This window comes from Crinia signifera, chromosome 1 (assembly GCF_055691185.1).
Source record: "Crinia signifera chromosome 1, ASM5569118v1, whole genome shotgun sequence".
In the NCBI taxonomy this organism is placed as follows: Eukaryota; Metazoa; Chordata; class Amphibia; order Anura; family Myobatrachidae; genus Crinia; species Crinia signifera.
The window spans coordinates 330422013-330444479 of NC_139217.1; the positions used below are offsets into that span (position 1 = coordinate 330422013).

A 22467-nucleotide genomic window follows, 5' to 3' on the forward strand; every position below is an offset into this window, starting at 1 on the left:
GCCTCCAATTGTGCCCAGACTGTTCCGGTTTTGATTACATCCCCAGACTAAATTTATATCCAGATGTTCTGAGATTATGACAATAACAGGATGTAATGTTGCTCAATCTTCAGATCCTTCAGTTCCTTCCTTGCACACATTGCTAAATCACAAGACATGTGTCATATTGCCAGATACCAATGATTTGGGGCAAAAACACAAAGCAGATAGAAATGACTACATATTCATGGGTATGTCCTTAAATGACATGTCATGATGTAACTGTAGGAGTGTCTACCAATAATAGTATAATTTATAATGAATGAAACAACCACAACCAAAGAGCTGAACTAGAAGAGAAAGCAGAGGGGTCGTCTCTTTTGCCATTCAACATGAGAGAGGGAATTACCATCAGCAGAGAGAGAGCAGAGAGAGACGTGTCTCTTCATTTGGTATTGTATTATATTGAATGGTGATAAATAAAAAATAATGTTTTATAGAATGGTTCTCAGTAGTGTGCTTCTTGCACCGGCATAGCAATGGCAACTATGGAAATAATCTACATTCCACAGGTGGGGCTATTGTCCAATTTTTGTGATCTGTAGTTCTAATAAATTAATCTTCAAAAGGGGAATTAACAGCTGCGATAGTAATATTGTAATAATAATTTGAAGATTGATTTATGAGAATTCAGGTGATGCCAAAAGGAACCCGGGGGCAAAAGTTGCTATTCACTGCCCATGCAAGAAAAAAAAATGTTTAACCCCTTCCTGACAGAGCCAGTTTTTGCGTTCCTGACAGAGCCCTTTTTTTCAAATCTGACATGTCTCACTTAAGTGGGGATAACTTTTTTTTGCTTTTACTTATCCCAGTGATTTTGAGATTGTTTTCTCGTGACACATTGTACTTCAAGTTAGTGGTAAATTTTGGTCGATACAGTCTGTGTTTTTTTGTGAAAAATACCAAAATATCGTGAAAAAATGGAAAATTTAGCAATATGCAAAATGTCACATTTTCTGCTTGTGAGACAAATAATCATACCACTCAAAATAGTTAATAACTAACAAAGACCATATGTCTACTTTATGTTGCAATCATTATTTCAACCTCCTTTTCATTTTTTTGGACACTAGGAGGCTTCAAATATGACTAGCAAATTCTCAAATTTTCAAGAAAATTTCAAACACTGATTTTTTTAGGGACCAGTTCAGTTCTGATGTGACTTTGAGGGACTTGTATGTGAGACACCCCCATAAATGATGCCATTTCAAAAACTGCACCCCTCACAGTATTCAAAACAGCATTTTGGAAGTTTGTTAACCCTTTAGGTGTTTCACAGGAATTAAAACAAAGTGTAGGTGAAATTTCAAAATTTCATTTTTTTTGCAGATTTGCAATTTTAATACATTTTTCTAAGGAACACAGTACATTTTACTAGAGAAATGTGACTAAAAATTGATTCCCCCAATTCTTTTGTTTTCATAAATATCCTATATGTGGCCCTAGTGTGCACGTTGACCAAACCACAGGCTTCATAATAGAAGGAGCACCTACTTGATTTTGGAGCCTCCTTTTTATGAGATTATTTTTTAGGCACCATGTCGGTTTCTAGGCACCATAAGATGCTAAAAGTTAGGAACCTCCCCCACAAGTGACCCCATTTTGCAAACTACACCCTTCAGGGAATTCATCTAGGGGTATAGTGTACATTTCAAACCCCCAGGGGTTTCACCAATTTTGATACAACTGGGCTGTGAAAATGAAAAAATTTAATTTTTTATTTTCACAGCTCAGTTGTATCAAAATTGGTGAAACCCCTGGGGGTTTGAAATGTACACTATACCCCTAGATGAATTCCCTAAAGGGTGTAGTTTGCAAAATGGGGTCACTTGTGGGGGGGTTCCACTGTATGGGTGCTTCAGGGGTCATTCAACCAGAATCTGTGCTGCAAAATCCAAAAATCACTCCTTCCCTTCTGAGTCCTGCCATGCACCCAAATGGTATTTTTTGGTCACATGTGAGGCATTGCCGTACTCGGGAGAAATTGGGGCACAGATTTTGGGGTGCTTTGTCTCCTTCATTCCTTGTGAAAATGAAAAATTTGGAGCCAGAACTGCATTTTTGTGTAAAAAATTTAATTTTTCATTTTCACAGCTCAGTTGTATCAAAATTGGTAAAACCCCTGGGGGTTTGAAATGTACACTATACCCCTAGATGAATTCCCTGAGGGGTGTAGTTTGCAAAATGGGGTCACTTGTGGGGGGCTTCCACTGTATTGGTGCTTTGGGGGTCTTGCTAATGCGACATAGCACCCACCAAAATTCCACCAGAATCTGAGCTGCAAAATACAAAAATCACTCCTTCCCTTCTGAGTCCTGCCATGCACCCAAATGGTATTTTTTGGTCACATGTGAGGCATTGCCGTACTCGGGAGAAATTGGGGCACAGATTTTGGGGTGCTTTGTCTCCTTCATTCCTTGTGAAAATGAAAAATTTGGAGCCAGAACTGCATTTTTGTGTAAAAAATTTAATTTTTCATTTTCACAGCTCAGTTGTATCAAAATTGGTGAAACCCCTGGGGGTTTGAAATGTACACTATACCCCTAGATGAATTCCCTAAAGGGTGTAGTTTGCAAAATGGGGTCACTTGTGGGGGGGTTCCACTGTATGGGTGCTTCAGGGGTCATTCCACCAGAATCTGAGCTGCAAAATACAAAAATCACTCCTTCCCTTCTGAGTCCTGCCATGCACCCAAATGGTATTTTTTGGTCACATGTGAGGCATTGCCGTACTCGGGAGAAATTGGGGCACAGATTTTGGGGTGCTTTGTCTCCTTCATTCCTTGTGAAAATGAAAAATTTTGAGCCAGAACTGCATTTTTGTGTAAAAAAATGTAATTTTTTACACAAAAATGCATTTCTGGCTCAAAATTTTTCATTTTCACAAGGAATGAAGGAGACAAAGCACCCCAAAATCTGTGCCCCAATTTCTCCCGAGTACGGCAATGCCTCACATGTGACCAAAAAATACCATTTGGGTGCATGGCAGGACTCAGAAGGGAAGGAGTGATATTTGGTGGTGGAATGAATGGTGGGTGCTATGTCGCATTAGCAAGACCCCCGAAGCACCAATACAGTGGAACCCCCCCACATGTGACCCCATTTTGCTCACCAGCTTTGGGAGGGGGGCTGGCGCTGCGGCTGGTTGGGGGGTGGGAGGGGTGCTGGCACTGCGGCAGCCGGGTGGGTGGGAGGGGGGGCTGCCGGGTGGGAGGGTGGGGGGGGCTGGCGATCGGTGGTGATCGGTGCTGTACTTAACAGCTCCGATCACCACCGATCACTGTGTTACCGAGCGGCTTAGCCGCCGGTAACACAGAAAACGCTGTGATTGGCTGTTCACATTTGAACAGCCAATAACAGCGATCGCTGATTGGGAATCAGGGACAGCAGACATCTCCAAACTGTCACCGCGTCTATAGACGCGGTGACAGTTAAAACCATGACGTATATATACGTCTCCGGTCGGGAAGTACCTCCCGACCATGACGTATATATACGTCATATGTCGGGAATATCTTTCTATCTATCTGTCTCTATATATATATATATATATATATATATATATATATATATATATATATATATAGATAGATAGATAGATAGATAGATAGATAGATAGATAGATAGATGTGTGTATATATATATATATGTGTGTGTGTATATATATATATATATATATATAGACATATATATATATGTGTCTATATATATATATATATATATACACATATATATATATATATACACACATATATATATATATATATATATATACACATATATATATGTCTATATACACACATATATATGTCTATATATATATATATATATATAATTCAGTGTGTCTTTTATTTATTTTTTTACTTTTTCAGCAGCTCATGCTGCTGCTGCTGCTGCTGAGCCTGGCGGGGGGGGCGGGAGGGGGGAGCGCTGCGTGCGCTCAGCGCTTCCCCTAGTGAGGACCTGCCGGGCTGCCGGGTGAGTGGGTGGGGGGGCTCCTGCTCATCGGTGGTGATCGGTGCTGTATTTAACAGCACCGATCACCACCGTTTTCTGTGTTACCGAGCGGCTTAGCCGCCGGTAACACAGGAAACGCTGTGAATGGCTGTTCAGATTTGAACAGCCAATCACAGCGATCGCCGACCGGGGGGGGCATCCCTGCCCCCCCTGGGCGGCGAGGGGGGATGTCTGCTGTCAGGGACAGCAGACATCTCCAAACTGTCACCGCGTCTATAGACAGTTAGAACTCATGACGTACATTTACGCCATGTGTCGGGAAGTCCTTCCCGACCATGACGTAAATGTACGTCAAATGTCGGGAAGGGGTTAAATTTAAGAACCTTTTTTGTGGGGTGGAGGGTTAGTCGCACAGGACCAGATGGTTCATAGGTTCGTTATTCATAAAATCCGTAGGCCCTCTTGTTGCCCTTACTCTATTAATCACAATACTGTGGGCTGTAGGGGTGTGCTGCCACAGGGCAAGATGTAACAATAACCAAGAAAAAAGAGAAAGAGAAACATTTGTCACTATGTGGTGCACCAGATTGAATGGGAGATACTCCTAAAATGTAACTTTTATTAGTTAGTATAAAATGCGAAAATATAAAAACACACGTATATACATGAAACAAATACAGTACATAAAGTAATAAAATGCTATTGTGGGTGTTTCATTGCACCGATTTTTGTTGTATTAAATATTCCAGTTATTTGTGTCTCATTGTATATGTATCATTAGTGATGTTTCTGTGCTTTCAAGCCAGGTCACAGTTACATATAATAAAGTGTGGAAAAAATCCTTTGTACTTGTGTCAAGCTACTTGTTTATTAATAGCTTCAAACTCACCCTGATGTTTGTATCAGCTTCAGCAAGTCAATTGTGGCTTAGTGTACCTATGGAGCCTCAGGCGGATATTCCGTATCGGGATGCCAGCCTTTTGACTGTCGACACCCGGAACGCTGTATGTATTCCCTACTGACACTGACAGCTGACAGAACACATCTTCCATTCCTCCAGCATGACACTGACAACCCCTTCTTCTTACAAAAGCAACCAAACCCAAACAGGACACCTCTTCCACCTTCTTACACACCACTACCTCACACACAGTGACTGACACACAACAGTCACAGATTCACACAGGAGTGGAGGCTAAGCCCACTGCCGACCACTGTCCTCTCCCCTGGTGACTCCAAGTCTCAGTGCACTTGTCTGCTTCAACTCCCGGCTAGTGGCACCAGGAAGTGCCCATCTAGCTGTATGTCATGAACAGAGAAGAAAAAGATTTGCCACTGGTGTGGTGCACCTAGAGTCTAATTGCAATAAAATAAAATGTAACTTTTATTAATGTGGTTAATGTGTTAAAAAAACAAGCGAAATATAACAAGCACACATATAACAATGACAAGTGAAGACAGGGAAGGAATGAGGTGTATTTAAAATCGGTGGCTTACTGACTACGCACTGTATTTTGAATGATTTTTACAATTCTGACAGAATTCTTTACGGTCTAATGTTACAATATAACTGCAACATTTGTAGCAGTACTGTGTTTGACTTCAATGTAAAAGAGATAGTTTATAAAATTGTTACATCTCAGTCATTCTAAGAGGGTTATATTCCCTCCACAACAGTTCTAACTGCTCTACGATAGATTCTAAAGACTTTTAATGAATCTACCTGTTATTTTTAAATAACAATTATTTAAGAGTTGACCTAGAAAATATTATTGTTGTTTAGTTCTAGACTCTAGAAGTCATGACATATCCTGCTTCTCTATTATAATTCTATGTGGATAGCCTGACATATACCCCCCTAAGAATAGCCAATTGATTGATCATAAAGTGCTAGTTGCGGAAAGTTAATGCCTCCTTCTTTTTTGTTCTTTTGAAGGATTTTGAGACTCATTTTGTTTTTTTTGCCTAACCATATAAATCTGCGGTATGCACTATTAAGTTGATTTTTATCTTTGACAGTTAATAATACAAGTAGGAGTTGAAGAGGGTATAATAATTTGTGAAATTAGAACATTTTTATAAGGTGGGCATGGCCTAGAAAGGAATGTTGTAAATCATGCCATTCCCTCAAGTCTGAAACTATCGTAGATATCATTTTGGAAACATTAAGTGTGTATAATAATGATTAGTTTTTAGGTAACTGAATTCCCAGATAGGGAATACTAGTGGTCGCCCAAGTTAATTTAAGGAATTGTGCCCAAGACGGGCATGTTTGTGTTGAGAGAGATAAGGCTGTTGATTTTTGAATATTTATGGAGAACACAGAAATACTGCCAAATTGCTCTATCTTTGAAAACACCGCTTGTTGACTGTCTTCAGAAGAGCAAGAGGTCGTCAGCGAAGGCCAAAATTTTAAGCAAATTTTATACCTTGAAAAATTGTAACGTTTTCAAGAATAGGAATTAATGGGTCTAAAGATAAATTAAATAAGAAGGGTGACATGGGGCAACCTTGGCGCGTGTAAAGATTGACTGTGTCACCAAGGAAATTTGCTGACTATCAGTTTTGTAGTTGGTTTGGTGTAGAAAAAGCATAGGATATTAATAAACCATGAACCAAATTCTCTGTATTCTAAAACCTCATATAAATGCTCCCATGTAATCCTGTCAAACGCTTTTTCTGTGTCTAGGCTAAATAACATATTTTGACTTTGTTTGGATGCTGCCGCAGTTCTCACTGGCCATTATTTTTGCTCGTAATTTAGAATCTTTGTTCAATAAGGTGGTAGGTCAGTAAGAGTCCACCTTTTCTGCATCTTTGTTGGGTTTAGGAAGTAAAATTGTGTGTGCATCATTAAAATCTGGATCATTGGAGTTACCTGTTAGAAGGAGCTGGAAAAGTGCTGACAAATCGGAGAGCAACTCTCCGCTGAAACTGTCTGGTCCTATTAAGTTTCAAAGCTTTAATAGCTAAGCAGATTTCAGTCTCCAAAATGTTAGCCTTCAGGACTTCTCTCTGTGAATCAGAACTGTTTTGCAATATCTGAGTGGGACTTAAAGAAACCATTTGCGTATTTTAGTTGGGAAATAAATTTTTTATTATTTTGCTGCCGGATCATGTGTGCTAACATTTTGCCAGACTTGCCCCCTCATCTAAAGAATTTTTGCTTGGTAAAGTCTACTTTTAATTGAGCTTCATGATTGAGGAACGTTTCCATAAGGGCCCTATGGTGAGCGTATTCCGATTTGGTGCTATCATTCGGGTCAACAATATATTTATTATATGCTTGATTAAGATTTTTAGAAAAACTTTTAATTTTGTCTCTTTGATTTTTACATCTGCGAGTTATAAAGGCAATGATATGCCCTTGCATGACTGCTTTGGATGCTGACCAGAAGAGAATAGGGTTAGATCTATGGCATGAATTTGTGTCTGAATTCTCTTTCCATTTAGTTTTTAGAAATAAGCGGAGATCATCTTGTAAATAGAGGTAATATGGAAATCTTCAGGTGAGGTTAGAATTAATGGGTGTTTGAAGAACAATATATATAGATGTATAGGGGCGTGATCTGAAATTAGGATACTTTCAACGTTAGCACTTTGGGTACTTGTGTAGTTTCACAGCGCCACCGCGCACACAGTGAAACTTTGAAACTTGGCAGCCTGCCAGACGCTCTGTTTAACTGTGCGCGTGCCGCACTAGCTGTTCTTAGCACAGCGCGTGGCTGCTTTCCTTATGTAAGCTACGTTATCAGCATAGCACTGGGCAGCAGCAGCGCACGTTGCCCAGCGCTGACAGGTCACTGTGGTACTTGTAGTTCCACAGTGAAATAGGCAGTCCTGCGCACCGCTGACAACCCGGCAATTTAGACTCCTGCGCACCGCTGACAACCCGGCAATTTAGACGCTAAAGAGTCTAAATCCAGAGACTCCTGAACTGGACACCCCGGCAATTTAGAAGTCTAGATTTAGACGTCTAAATCCAGACTCCCTGCAAACCGCTAAGATGGGGGCATCTAAATTTAGAGGCTAAAGCCTCTAAATTTAGTAGGGTCTAGGGGTACACTATTAAACGTGTTCACAATGACACTAGTCAACGTAACAGCTGTTGACCTTGTTAATTCCACTATCCACGCCAACCCGAAGCGCGGCAAGCGCAGCGAGCCCGCGAGGGGCGGCGGTACGCGTCCTATGACCTTTTCATACCCCCACTATCCACGTCGGCATGGAGTTGATTTTATAAAGTGTGGCGAGCGCAGCGAGCCACCGAACCCGAAGCGTGGCGAGCGCAGCGAGCCCCGCGAGGGGATGCGGATACCTGTGAAGCCCGCGAGGGGACGCGGATATCTGTGAAGGTATCCGCGTCCCCTCGCGGGGCTTGCTGTGCTCGCCACGCTTCGGGCTCGGTGGATCGCTGCGCTCGCCACACTTTATAAAATCAACTCCACGCCGACGTGGATAGTGGGTGTATGAAAAAGGTCGTAGGATGCGTAACACCGCCCCTCGTGGACTCGCTGCGCTCGCCACGCTTCGGGTTGGCGTGGATAGTGGAATTAACAAGGTCGACAGCTGTTACGTCGACTAGTGTCATTGTGAACAGGTTTAATAGTGTACCCTTAGACCCTACTAAATTTAGAGGCTTTAGCGTCTAAATTTAGATGCCCCCATCTTATCGGTTTGCAGGGAGTCTGGATTTAGACGTCTAAATCTAGACTTCTAAATTGCCGGGGTGTCCGGTTCAGGGAGTCTCTGGATTTAGACGCTTTAGCGTCTAAATTGCCGGGTTGTCAGCAGTGCGCAGGACTGCCTATTTCTGTGGAACTACAAGTTCCACAGTGACCTGTCAGCGCTGGGTGCACTGCTGCTGCCCAGCGCTATGCTGATAACGTAGCTTACATAAGGAAAGCAGCCACACGATGCGCTGAGAACAGCTAGAGCGGCACGCGCACAGTAAACACAGAGTATGGCAGACTGCCAAGTTTCAAAGTTTCACTGTGCGCGCGGTGGTGCCGTGAAACTACACAAGTACCACACTTTGGATTCTTGGGAGGAGTGAGTCACTTGTTAGGATATACTCAATTCTAGTAAATATTTGATGAACGTGAGAAAGAATGTGAATTCTCTACTATTGTGGTGGATTATAGTGTTCTCTACATTATGCTTAGTCCATCTCAGCCTCTGGATGAACGCATTGGAAGAGAGGGGGATCTATCTAAGGATGAGGTCGAATACTAAGTTGTAATCGCCTCCTACAATAAGGTTTGGGGTATCTCTTGACATCAGAAAAATTCGAGATTTTGGTGTAAAAGTTAAGATTATGTGTATTTGAAGTGTATATGTTAGATATATGTAAGATAGTGAATATTTCTCCATGTATGTTTAAAGTGAGTAGTATATAGTGCCCTTCAGGGTCAAGTTCTGAGTTGAGTATATTTTACTGTAAAAGTTGCATTCACTAGCAACCCCACATTTTTTGCTAGTGAATGAGGCAGATTTGAAGTCGCTTATCCAGGGTCCTGTCAATTTGGCAAATGGGCCAGATATCCAATGAGTTTCCTGTAGTATTATAATGTCTGCGTTAAGGTATTTCATGTGAGACAATACCTTTTTTCTTTTACCAGCTGAATTCAGTCCAGCTACATTCCATGAAAGAATACGAAAGTGTTCTGTACTATGCGAGGTACATATAGGGGTAGTGTTATCCAATACCTGCTTTGAATTGTTTTCCGAGTAGATTTGATACATGAGTTGAAAGTAACGTCCAGTCCCAACAAGCCGAATGCTTCGATTAAATGATGGTGTTAGTCACCTCCAGAAACCCAGCGCAAGAAAATGAAAAAGGAGGAGGGGAAAAAAAAGTAGTAATATAGAAAAAGTACATTGAGCATGTGTAAAATTAACAATGCAAAATGCATAAACCACTTAAAACATTTGTTACTGACCATTTGTTCTTAGTAATACATTAGCTTAGTGATATACCTTCCAAGGGTTTAATTAACCCCAATTATCCCTGGGTATAGAGTGTGAAACCACTGATATGTAGGTAGTATGTCAATCATTTGGAAGGAGGCATCATGGGCTTTTAGGGGAGGAACAGGGCAAACCAAGATGATCTGTTCTGGAGACCATATCTTCAGAAGGATATAAATACATTGGAGAGTGTACAAAGAAGGGCAACTAAAATGGTGCATGGCCTACATCACAAAACTTACCTGGATAGACTAAAAGATCTTAACATGTATAGTTTGGAGCGGAGAAGGGAAAGGGGAACATGATAGAAATCTTCAAATATATCAAGGGTTTTAACATAGTACAGGAGGGAAATTTTCTTCAAAGGAAAAGAAGTAATAAAACACGAGGACATGCACTGAAACTGGAGGGAGGTAGGTTCAGCTGAAATGTTAGAGATAATTACTTCACAGAAAGGGTAGTGGATAAGTGGAATAGCCTCCCATCAGAGGTGGTAGAGGCTAAGACAGTAGAACAATTTAAACATGCTTGGGATAGGCATATGAATATCCTTACAAAGAAATAAGGATCAAAAAGGGTTGAGATTACCTGAAGGGTAAAAAAAGGGCAGACTATATGGGCCAAATGGTTCTTATCTGCTGTCAAATTCTATGTTTCTATGTTTCTATCTCTAGCATCCTGTGGTGAAGTGAAATGTATATTGGTTTACCATCTATCATTACTCTCAACTTTGCTGAGCTCGTTCTGGGCCGATACAATGATAATGTTCTATCTGAATTGTCCCATTAGTTGTAGGGACCTCAAGAGCATTCACCAAATAGACACTAAACAGATCTTGTGGGTCGGACCCCTTAATTTACTCGCGGATACGCAGAAAATCTTAGGTTGCATCTCATGTTGCTATTCTCTAAATCATCAATTTTGAGTGCCATTTCCTACAAAGCTGTGGTTAATGGGTCTGTGGTATTTTGGAGAGCTTGTACTGTGTTACAACTGCATACAAAAACTTTTTGGTTCTGCATGTCTACTAACAGAATAAGATTATTAACAACTAATTGATATATGCTTGTTGAACCCAGATATGCTTTATTAACAAACCAATATTGCAAATGTTTTTTATATATAGCTGATCTATTGGATATTCAGCAAATTGTTCTCTGAGAATCAGTATTTTTAAAGTACTATTAGATTATTGACAATAACTACTTATTCATAGTACTTTTTCCACTGTTAGTCCATGTTTTATTAATTGTAAATTTAAATGATTTATGTTTCTGCCAGCCGGTGGTTTTGATTTTTATGTGAATAAATGTCTAAACTTGTTTAAGAAAAAGGAGTGAATTTGTTTTATGGTCTGATCCAAAAGCGTTGTGTAAACCACAATCTGTCCTCTGATATTAGGATATTTTTAATGGGCAATCTATCCTCTATCCCTTGAGGATGATATGATACCAGAGGCAGGACAGTTAGGGTGGATGAACGAGGATTATAGCAAGGGGAGATAGAGGGTGGCCATTGTGATGCTCTGCCCACCGGAAGTTTCTAACTGGAATATTTAATAGAACAAAAATTGGTGCAATGAAACACCCACACTAGCATTTTATTAATTTATGTACTGGATTTGTTTCATGTACTGTATGTACGTGTGTTTATAGTTTCACAATTTTACATTTTTAACTAATAAAAGTAAAATTTTAGGAGTATCTCCCATTCAATATGGTGCACCAACTAGAGAAAAATCATTCTCTTTCTCTTTTTTCTTGGAAATTGAAGAACCTGTTGTCTTCACCTTATGTACAGTATATACTTTGTTTGAGTGTGTGTATGTATGTTGGCCAGTCTTTTATGGGGTCTGAGTGTTTCAATTTCCATGTCTTCGTATTGCTTTCCCTCTTCATTAATAATTGCATCACCTGTGGTGAAACACCTTTCTTATCAATTTACCAGATTCAAAACAGCACTATTTCGCTCATATTTCACATTAGATTGCTGCTTGTCCACCCAGCTGCTCCCGCCCATCCTCACTTCTATTGACCATACAAGAGGGTGCATGAAGCATGGCAGGATGATGTAATGCCGCACCTACATCATAGCGCCCACCCGCGCGTCTCTCTCCCCTTCAGTGGGCTTTCCTTGTACAGCACTGAGGTGGAGGACTAGAGGAGAAAGAACCTGGGAGAGACCATACCAGCCGAAGCTCCAAGTCCACAACCACACACACAGCGACACGGGCAGACAGACTTCTTGAACAAGAAGGTACACACTGGATCAGTGTGGCACTTCTGTTTCTCCTCTTCTCCTTCTTCCCACTCCCTCTTTTTAACCTATATTCTTAATTGCATAGCTAAACACCCTGTTTTTCCCTTATGGGGGCCCTGTCCGTTTGGGCTGTCCTGGACCCCACAATTTGTTATGGCAGCCCTGTTTAGAATGAATTCTAGAGTGTCCCACAATGTGTGAAAAAATAGTCTGCATTTCTGACATTGCCCATGTGATCTCTTTGTGTCTGACTACACAGACTACAGCTGTGTGGATATTATATCTCAGGAGGAGATTTTGTGTTGTTTTGGTTTGATCTCTGTGGGAGGACAGAGTTTTTTAAAGTGACCTAGAAAAGTGAGTGCTAGTGTATAAGTGATCAAGTATACTATTGATTACGCTTGCATATTGCCCCAGTAAGTAGATGGGTACTTGTTTCCTAGAACGGCCACAACGATTTAGATCGTTGTGGTCGTAAGATAAAAAATCGGATCGATCGCATCGCATGCGATTTGGTCGCATGCGATGCGACCGATCCGACCGACCGATTTTTCACCCGATTTTTTTTTTTTTTCACATGATTATTTTCAATGGCCCCCCCAAATGTTACTAAGTGGGCTAGACCCCACGATAGACGTCAACCCGAAGCGTGGCGAGCGCAGCGAGCCCGCGAGGGGCGGCGGTGCGCGTCCTCCGACCTTTTCATTCCCCTACTATCCACTAGGGCGTGGAGTGAGAATAGAATAGTGTGGCGAGCGCAGCGAGCCACCGAGCCCGAAGCGTGGCGAGCGCAGCGAGCCCCGCGAGGGGACGCGTATAACTTCACAGGTATACGCGTCCCCTCGCAGGGCTCGCTGCGCTCGCCACGCTTCGGGCTCGGTGGCTCGCTGCGCTCGCCACACTATTCTATTCTCACTCCACGCCCTAGTGGATAGTAGGGGAATGAAAAGGTCGGAGGACGCGCACCGCCGCCCCTCGCGGGCTCGCTGCGCTCGCCACGCTTCGGGTTGACGTCTATCGTGGGGTCATGGCGGGCACATAAAAAATGTGAAATGGGTCATATTGGCCCATTTCACCTTTTTTATCATTTTTCCCTATGTGAGATGGACTTAATCAAGCCCATCTCATCTTGTGCCATTATAATGGCACAAGACCGACCGATTTCAATGTTAAAAGATTTTTTAACATTGAAGTCTATGGAAAAATCGGGTCAATCGGTCGGTCGCATCGCGGCCGATTTTAATTGGTCGCGACCGACCGATTGACCCGATTTCTGTCAATCAAACGGAAAAAATTGTAAAAAATCGGCCACATCGTGAGGATCGTGTCCCTTAATTAAGAGCCACGATCACTCACGATTGTGGCCGTTCTAGGAAACAAGTACCAGTAGATGTGCTTTGAAGACATATGGTTACAGACCACAATGGGAGTCAATATCTCTTCATATGGGATCACAAGCAGATTGAATGCTAAATGTGCATTCAAAATAATGGAAAATATAGATTATGAAATTACTATAGAAGAAAAGGATTTCCTATGGTGTGGGACATATGATTTATCCTGCTTGGATCTGGTCAAGCAGAAGATTTTGAAGGAACTGATATTTTGACAGACACAAGAGAATTACACTTAAATTGTTTACGTAGCGCAATATCCAGTGTGCAGTGATGTCAGATCCCGGTACCCTGAATTGCTGCAATGTGTGCCAAAACCTCCAGAGTAGTGTCCTTTATTTCTTGCATTACCAATGCAACACCTGAGCAATGGCATGATGATCTGCAAATGGCTTACTTTCTAGCTGGCATGGCTCATGCTGGCTCTCCAATACAAGCCAAGCTGTAGGGAGGGTGCATTTGGCCAGTGCACCCACCCCACTTCCCCAGCCGATCCTGATGCCCATGTTGCAGTGGTTAAATCTGACACCAGTGCTGCTGGGGGGGGGGGGGTAAACTTGATATCAGTGCGGTAGTACAGGAGGAGGATTCTGAAGAAGGGAAATGTTAGACGCAGATTTATTGCAGATTTATTGCATGTAGAGAATTATAGGAAACAGGAAACAAGGAAGGAATAAGAATAGATTGAGTACTTCGTGCAGTACAGGGATGTGGCAGGTAATAGAGCTTCTGTGGACGGCGAGCGGCGCGGGACTCATGGGAGTATGGGGCCACGACTTCAGCCGCCGGTCATCAGCCGGTTTTTGGTGTGCATTATGTGGTTTGACAGGCATCCTCCCACCCTGCCCCAGCACAGTTTGCGCATGTTGTAATATGCGCAGTGACGTCATAATCATAGGTATGCGCAGCCAATTTTATTAGGGGGTGCAAAATTTGTGGGGTGTGTCTATCATGCCTACTGGCCATATCTATCACTGCCTACTGGGCATGTCTATCACTGCCTACTGGGCATGTCTATCACTGCCTACTGAGCATCAATACAAACTAAATAGATGGTGACTTATTTATGTATATGGGCTTCAGAAATAAGCATCCCACCCCCACCCCCCTTACACACACAGAAGAAACAGGTGTGCATCAAAATTTTACACCGTAATGTCCATTACTCTTTATGCTACACTCTATCATGCCCATTACACATTAGCTCACACTACGTAATACCCATTAAAAATTAGGCCACACTTTGCAATGTCCACTACACATTATACCAAACACCTTAATGCCCATTACATATTATGCCACACTCTGTAATGCCCATTACACATTATGCCACACACCATAATTCCCATTACATAGTATAACACACACCATAATGCCCATTTCACATTATACCACATACAGTAATTCCTATTACATACAGTATTATTTATTAATTTACAGTTTCTTATATAGTGCAGCAAATTCCATTGTGCTTTATCCCACATAAGTCCAGCTTTCATACATGCTCATTGTCAGGGGTAACATGCTTGTTACCAGAGGTTTCTTGCTCAATGTCTGAGGTTTCATGCTTCTAGTCTGGCTGCCAAGGGGGATTATATGCTTGTTGCCATGGGAAGAAGAGAGATTATTGAGTTAACTACACATGATGATGTCAGTAGCAGCATTAATTAGAAAATGTCACATTGCTCAGTCAACATTATAAGAAGTAGTACTGCAAGAGTTTGGTGTTGATTGATGGAGGTTATCCCATAGCTTCAGGAACACCTAATGCACATTCACAAACTCTAACAGAATGACGCAATGCAGTTACCATAGCAGGTTGCAGTTATTAAATGCCAAGATCATACTAGACAAACTGATCTTGTTTCTATGGGTAACAAATGATTGGTTATTTGACAATATTGCCAGGGAGGTCCCTCCCATGTCAGCCAGATACAACAATAATTGTTTTGTTTTTAATGATATAACATTTGATCAAGAGGAAACAATATTAAAATAAGTAGGTATTTTAATAAAGTTAAAATGTATTAGATGTTATAACAATGAATTTGGATAAAGTTAGAAAGTAAAAGAGTAATATCAAAATAATTACAGAAAGTCATAAAAATGAATAAAGCCAAATGGCAAAGTGGTATTATTTGTTTAAGAAATAATTAGGAGACAACGGTACTTATTAAATTAAATGAAGTTAAAATATTTGTTACATTTGTAGAGGTTGCAAATCGATATTATTGATTTTATTCAGTTACAGAAAAGAAGGTTTATGTATGTATATGAAATGGTTTATATGTTAGAGGTATGGCCAGAAAAAGATTTAGCAAGAATTTGTAGGTAGATATGGTTTATCAAGAGTCATAGGGGGTTATTCTAGTTCACTCTTTCTGACAAAATCCTTCTTAGATGGACAAAACCATGTGCACTGCAGGTGGGGCAGATGTTACTTGTGCTGAGAGAATTAGATTTGGGTGGGGTTTTACTTCAAAGTGAAATCTATATTGCAGTGTAAAAATAAAGCAGCCAGTATTTACCCTGCACAGAAAAAAAATAACTCACCCAAATCTAATTCTCTCTGCACATGTTACATCTGCCCCCCTGCAGTGCACATGGTTTTGTCCATCTAAGAAGGATATTGTCAGAAAGAGTGAACTAGAATAACCCCCAGAGAGAGAGAGAGAGAGAGAGAGAGAGAGAGAGAGAGAGAGAGAGAGAGAGAAGAGATAGATGTGTCTCTTCATTTGGTATTGTATTATATTGAATGGTGATAAATAAAAAATTATATTTTATAGCAACTATGGAAATAATCTACATTCAACAATTTATATAATGGATATAAGGCATAAGTATAAAATGCATTTCTTTGCTATTGACAGAACACAGAGCTTGGACAGATGACCACACCCCATGAATATTTTGGAAATTCCACGGAGAATCCAGGGACAACCTCTTCATCCTCCCATCTTGGAATTGCCATCCTCTCAGTCGCGTTCATTATTGGATTTCCAGGCAATGCTTTTACCATCTGGACAGTGTTGTTCCGAATGAAGAAACGTACAGTCACCTGCATTCTCATTTTAAATTTGGCCATGGCGGACATCATGGTACTCCTCACAGCGCCATTTTTCCTCCATCTCCTGGCCACACGCAGCTGGGTATTTGGGAATATCATCTGTAAGATGTGCTACTACATTTGCGGCTTAAGTATGTACACCAGCATCTATCTCATTACTTATATGAGCATAGACCGCTTTCTAGCTGTAGCCATACCATTCACGTCTCATAAGATCAGACTAAAGTCAATTGTCGGGAGCATAGTTTTGGCAATATGGGTGTTAGCATCTCTGTTGTCCATTCCTGTCCCAATTTACCGCTCAGTAGTAACCAAAAAAGGCCAGAACCAATGTGTCATCAACCAAAGCCAAGGAGGAAGTGGTTTTCAGCATATAGTCTTTCAAAATATGTTTGAAACAATTATGGGATTTGTTATCCCCTTCACAGTCATACTGTCCAATTACATCTACATTGGACTAAGGTTACGTACTGCAAAATTTCAGACCAAACATAGGACTAACAGACTGGTCATCATGATCATAATAATATTTGCTCTCTTCTGGATTCCACACCAAATAGTAAATATGATCCAAGTCTCAGGAGAACTGTACTCATCAGATGTTCTAAGAAAGGCAGCTCGTACAGCCAGGCCCAATGCAATAGCTCTAGCGTATCTCAGTAGCAGCGCTAATCCTATTCTGTATGTGTTTGCTGGTGGCAACTTCATAAGAACTGCTGGGGTGGGATTTATGGCCAAACTCTTTGAAGCAACTGGCTTTGAGGCAAAATTTTACAGAAAGTCTCCCAAGCTTTCCAGCAGAGAAGCCGAAATCGGTCTGTAGAGCAAACTAAATTAGAAAGCACACAAGAATCAACAATAGACATTTGACAATATGGATCAGTATAACCAACTGTAGATATCCTGGTCCAAATGTGCTCCAGCTCCCTGGCCCTGGCACAGTTTTGGTGATATTGCCACTAGTGTATGTGAAAACCAGATAGTTTTAAGGCAAAAACAATCTACCATTTTAAATATATTGGCTATATAGTCTGAATTGTGCCAGGACTAGCAAATCAGGGCTTAGAACATTTGGTCCAGAAGCTCATTTTGTACAAGTTTTGGATGAGTTTAAAACATAAGGGCTGGATTGCTGCTGCTCCCGCACCATGTGGACTCCGAGCGCTGGAGCTCCTGAACACTGAGCTGCCGCTCTGCCACACACAACCTCGCTGGCTATCTCCTGCTCTGCCGCTCAGCACCATCAGGCTTCATACAGAACCTGCCACAATCCAGTGCAGCCCAATCGCATATCGCTGGGGAAAGGGGGCTGCCGCTGCCTTTCTGGTCAATAAAACTATTGACTCATTGGGCGCCATTGTTCATCTCGTGCCTGCACAGGTCTTGGGCCACAGGTCTGGGGCTGCCTATACTTCCTATAGCGTACTGGAACCCTGTGCATAAAGTACTTTGTGTACCATACTGTCAGTATCACTGTTAGTATTATTCAATGCAGACAGCTGCGACTTGCTGACTGTGAATATATTTGGAGAGAGGGCATGCTAGCTGTCGTTATCTCCCTATATCGGGGGCCTCCAGTGGGTGGCTATTACCTCTGTGATCCTTACGATGGGTCAATGTCTACTCAACTCCTCCATTATGGCTATCCCCATCTCTAGCATTCTTCAGGCAATACATGCCTCACCACAATGGCTGCAGCTTATGTTTGATACAACAGACACCGCTGCTCAGGATCACCCCTCTGCTTCTGAGCAGCGCGTCAACGAGATTAGGGTGGATTCACCCTTGATTTCCATTCTGCCTAAATATCCTATAGCCATCTGTGGAATGACCCCGTCTCCTCCAGAAGTTTTAAACTCAGAGAGGCGACGCTGTACTGTACTTCGGAGTTTAGATGTGCCAATGGAAGTGACTATTGACAAGACTCTCCTGAAGATTTCTCCTGTGCTCCATGATGAGGGCAAGGGGTCCACTCGTCCATTTTATTTAGGAGTTAAATTCCATCCTCCTTATCCTCATATATACTGGGTTGTGACTTATATCTTGTCAATACAAATGAAAGGTTTGGACATTTGGCCAGATTGATGTTCTGCACTATTCATCTGCAAGGGATGACCTGTTTTAATCTTACTCTTGTAGATATATCCTGATATCTGTTTTCCTTTTCCCTTTTTTTTTTTTCCTAATGATATCCGCTGTTATTCTGTTATTGGGAGGTTCCAATACTAGAGTTTATGCGGTCGAGTGAGGCGAGAGAGTCTTTCACCATGGCCTAAGGCAGGCATGTCCAAACTGTGGCCCTCCAGCTGTTGTGAAACTACACATCCCAACATGCCTTGCCATACTGTAGCTTTAGCATTCCCTAATTACAAAACTGTGGCAAGGCCTGATGGGACTTGTAGTTTCACAACAGCTGGAGGGCCATAGTTTTGACATGCCTGGCCTAAGGTCATTATATACTTTGCTCTTTTAATATTATTTCTTTGTCATTTTGATATATTATGTTACGACAAGTTCATTGCTCCAGAGGCGTAACTAGAACTTTGTGGACCCCATAGCAAAATTTATAATACCCCCCCCCCCCCCCCCCGGCAATGCCCATTACACAGTATGCGACAAACCACAAGGCCCCATAAACATTATGCGACACTCCGCAATTCCCCTTACACATTATGCGACACATCGCAATGCCCCTTACACAATATGCAACACACCGTAATATCCTTACACATAAGGGGGGAGATTCTCCAAACGAAAATTGGGTTTTTACCGCATTTTCATATGCAGCAAAGCCCCATCGATGGGGCTTCGCTGCGGGGGTTATGCCAGTTCTATATGGCGTAACCCTATGGAAGCCTATGGTCTTCCTTTCGCGTCTCCTGCCACTACGCATGCCCCCCGCCGATCCATGATGCCCTCGCTCACCTGTGTCCGGGCAGCCTCCTTCTGTGCAGCCCGGATCAGTGATCTCCTCCCTGCACAGCTTCCGGGTGCCGGGAGGAGGAAAAGGAGCCCTCACACAGCCGGGTAAGGGTTCAGGGAGGGAGGGGGGACCCGCAGCACATCGCCGGCCATCGCTTTTGCATTAATAATTGCATATGTTACTGCATATGCGATTATTAACACTGCGAGTGCCGGCGATGTGCTGCGTGGGTTATTAGAGAATCCCGCCCTATGTGACACACTGCAAGGCCCCATACACATTATGCAACACACTGCAATACCCCTTACACATTATGGGACACATCGTAATACCCTTACACAATATGTGACACACCGCAAGGCCCCATACACATTATGTGACACACCGCAAGGCCCCATACACATTATGCGACACACCAAAATGCCCCTTACACATTATGCAACACATCGTAATGCCCCTTACACAATATGCAACACACCGTAATACCCTTGCACATTATGCGACACACTGCAAGGCCAAAAACACATTATGCAGCCCACCGTAATGCCCATTACAATCTATGCCAAACACCGTAATACCCTACACATTATGCAATACACACCGCAATGCCCATTACTCAATATGCAATGCACCGCAATGCCCCTTACCTAATATGCAACACACTGTAATACCATTACACATTATGCGACAAACCGCAAGGCCCCATACACATTATACAGCACACCGTAATTACAAACTATGCCAATAGTCACAGCCTGATAAACACATAAATAAAATAAAAAAATAAATGCAGATAAACACATTAAAAGAAAGTAAATGAAGCATTTTAAACTTATTATTTCAATTTAATCAAATTGCATTTGCATCTCCTGTACTTTTTGTCACAGGCACACTGAGCGTGGGTGGATGGCCAGTCTGTCAAGGATGCAGGGCGGGCACCAGCAGGCTCCGTGCTCATTACTCCTTCTTCTCTCCCTGTTTGTTCGGCTTTTCCCACACGTGATGGGATATCCCCTTCCCCGTCCGGCTCCTTCCGCACGCACGCTGCCACACGTTGCCTGGCTCAGTGGCTCCTACTGCACGGCGCTGCTGCACGGTGCTACCCCTTGCCCGGCTCCTTCCCCACGACTGAGGCATGCTGACGGCCGCGACGGCTCTATAATAAAATAATGAAACTAACGACCGTGCAGGTGACTGCTTGCTGTTCACGGGCCCCCCCCAGCCGCTGGACCCCATAGCAGCTGCACCCCCTGCACCCTCGGTAGTTGCACCACTGGGTGGGAGGGATAGACTAGCTTTGTGGTATAGTTTAGCTAAAACAGAAGCAGTCATATCCTGTGGTGAGTCTAAAGATTAGTTTTGGCTGAGGACCACTAGTTTATCACCTCCTATAGTTCGCATGGTTCCTTCTTAGCTTAAGCGTAGCTAGATGGTTTGTGTTTGGGGGATAGTATAAATGTTTTGGGATCCAAGCATGCCTAAATTGGGGGGTAGGTTATACAGGGTAGGGGGTTTATAGGGTAGGGTTGTTTTGGGGGTTATTTTCTTTTTGGTGGCTAGCTAAATACTATACAAAACAACTCTTTTGTTTACTGCATCTCATAATAGCACACAATTGCCATATTGCATAATTGAACTGATTACATAGTCTTACCCGAGTGGTGCCCTTGAGCATATGAATAATTGGTACTATGTTAAGGCAATCCTCCATGTATCTCTTTTATGCTGTATGTACTCTCCTCCTATATTTGTTAAAATATGATGCATCTTTCATTTCTAATATATGACGCTGTCTGATATGCATGCTTATGCTACCTATGTTCTATATTTGTGGGGTTTGTTTAAGTTGCAAAAATAAAAAACTCAATAAAAAGTATTGAATTGAAAAAAAAAACGTATAATATATGCGGATCTGTGTATATATATGCTTTCTAACTAATCGCTCAATTTTCTGTTGAAAACTTTATATGAAACAAACATATGTGGTATAGCAATCAGTATGTGAATTATTCACACCCACATGTGCTAAACACTCTCCTATTGGTCGCCACTTTCTGTCTTAAACACAGAGCTGCCGGTCACCAGCCACGCCCTCTGACGAAGTTCCTATACGAAACGTGTTAGGGCGGGGCTTGGTGACGTCAGCCTGTTTGAACGCCGGGTCTCCCCTGCCTCATCTGTTCCTGCTAGGACTCTCGGAACGCCGTGTCCCACTGTGTGTGAGCCCGACGGGATACCGATTGTGTCCGCAGCGCCCCGGAGGTGGTAGGAGATAAGCCTGGTCTTTGTTATTACACACCTTGTGGTACCCAGCCCACACCTGTTTTATTTCTGGTACGAGTCCACCTTGACTGCACCGGAGCAATTTTATGCTTATTAAAAACTATGTTTTACACTATGAAGCGCTCCTCTCTGTTGTTATGTTTCTGCAGATTGTTGTTTGACTCCTGGGGTCCTGGAATCTTGCGGAGTGAGCTACAGTACGGATTGGGACTTAGTGTACCTTTGAAAAGGGTCGGCCTTAACCCATTGCTAGCTGGCTGTGAGGACCGCAAACTAGCGCCGGATTGATACACCTGTGCACTTTCCATATATATATATATTTATTTATATAATCTCCCCCTCTGCAGTTACCCATTGACCAAGTTTACACTGCCTTTACTCTGTGTTTTGGCAGTGTAATCTTCTCCCATGCAGTTTGTGGCCAGTAGTGACAAGTGCAAGGGGGCCCCTCTGTCTAAAGTGACCCAGCCCCCCCGAAGGCTTAATGTGGCACTGCCTCCCCCTAGTGCCTAACCCTAACCCTGCTTCTAGTGCCTAACTATAATCCTTCTATCCCACAAAATTACCCAGAAATGT

At 42.4% G+C, this 22467-nt stretch overlaps 1 pseudogene across 1 annotated transcript; it reads left to right on the forward strand.

Moving 5' to 3' along the window:
* Positions 1–337: 337 nt before the first annotated feature.
* On the forward strand, positions 338–21462 carry LOC146005645 (leukotriene B4 receptor 1-like; annotated as a pseudogene). Its single transcript, XR_014444042.1, has 2 exons — positions 338–431; positions 16489–21462. The product of XR_014444042.1 is annotated as a leukotriene B4 receptor 1-like (transcript).
* The last annotated feature ends 1005 nt before the right edge of the window (positions 21463–22467 follow it).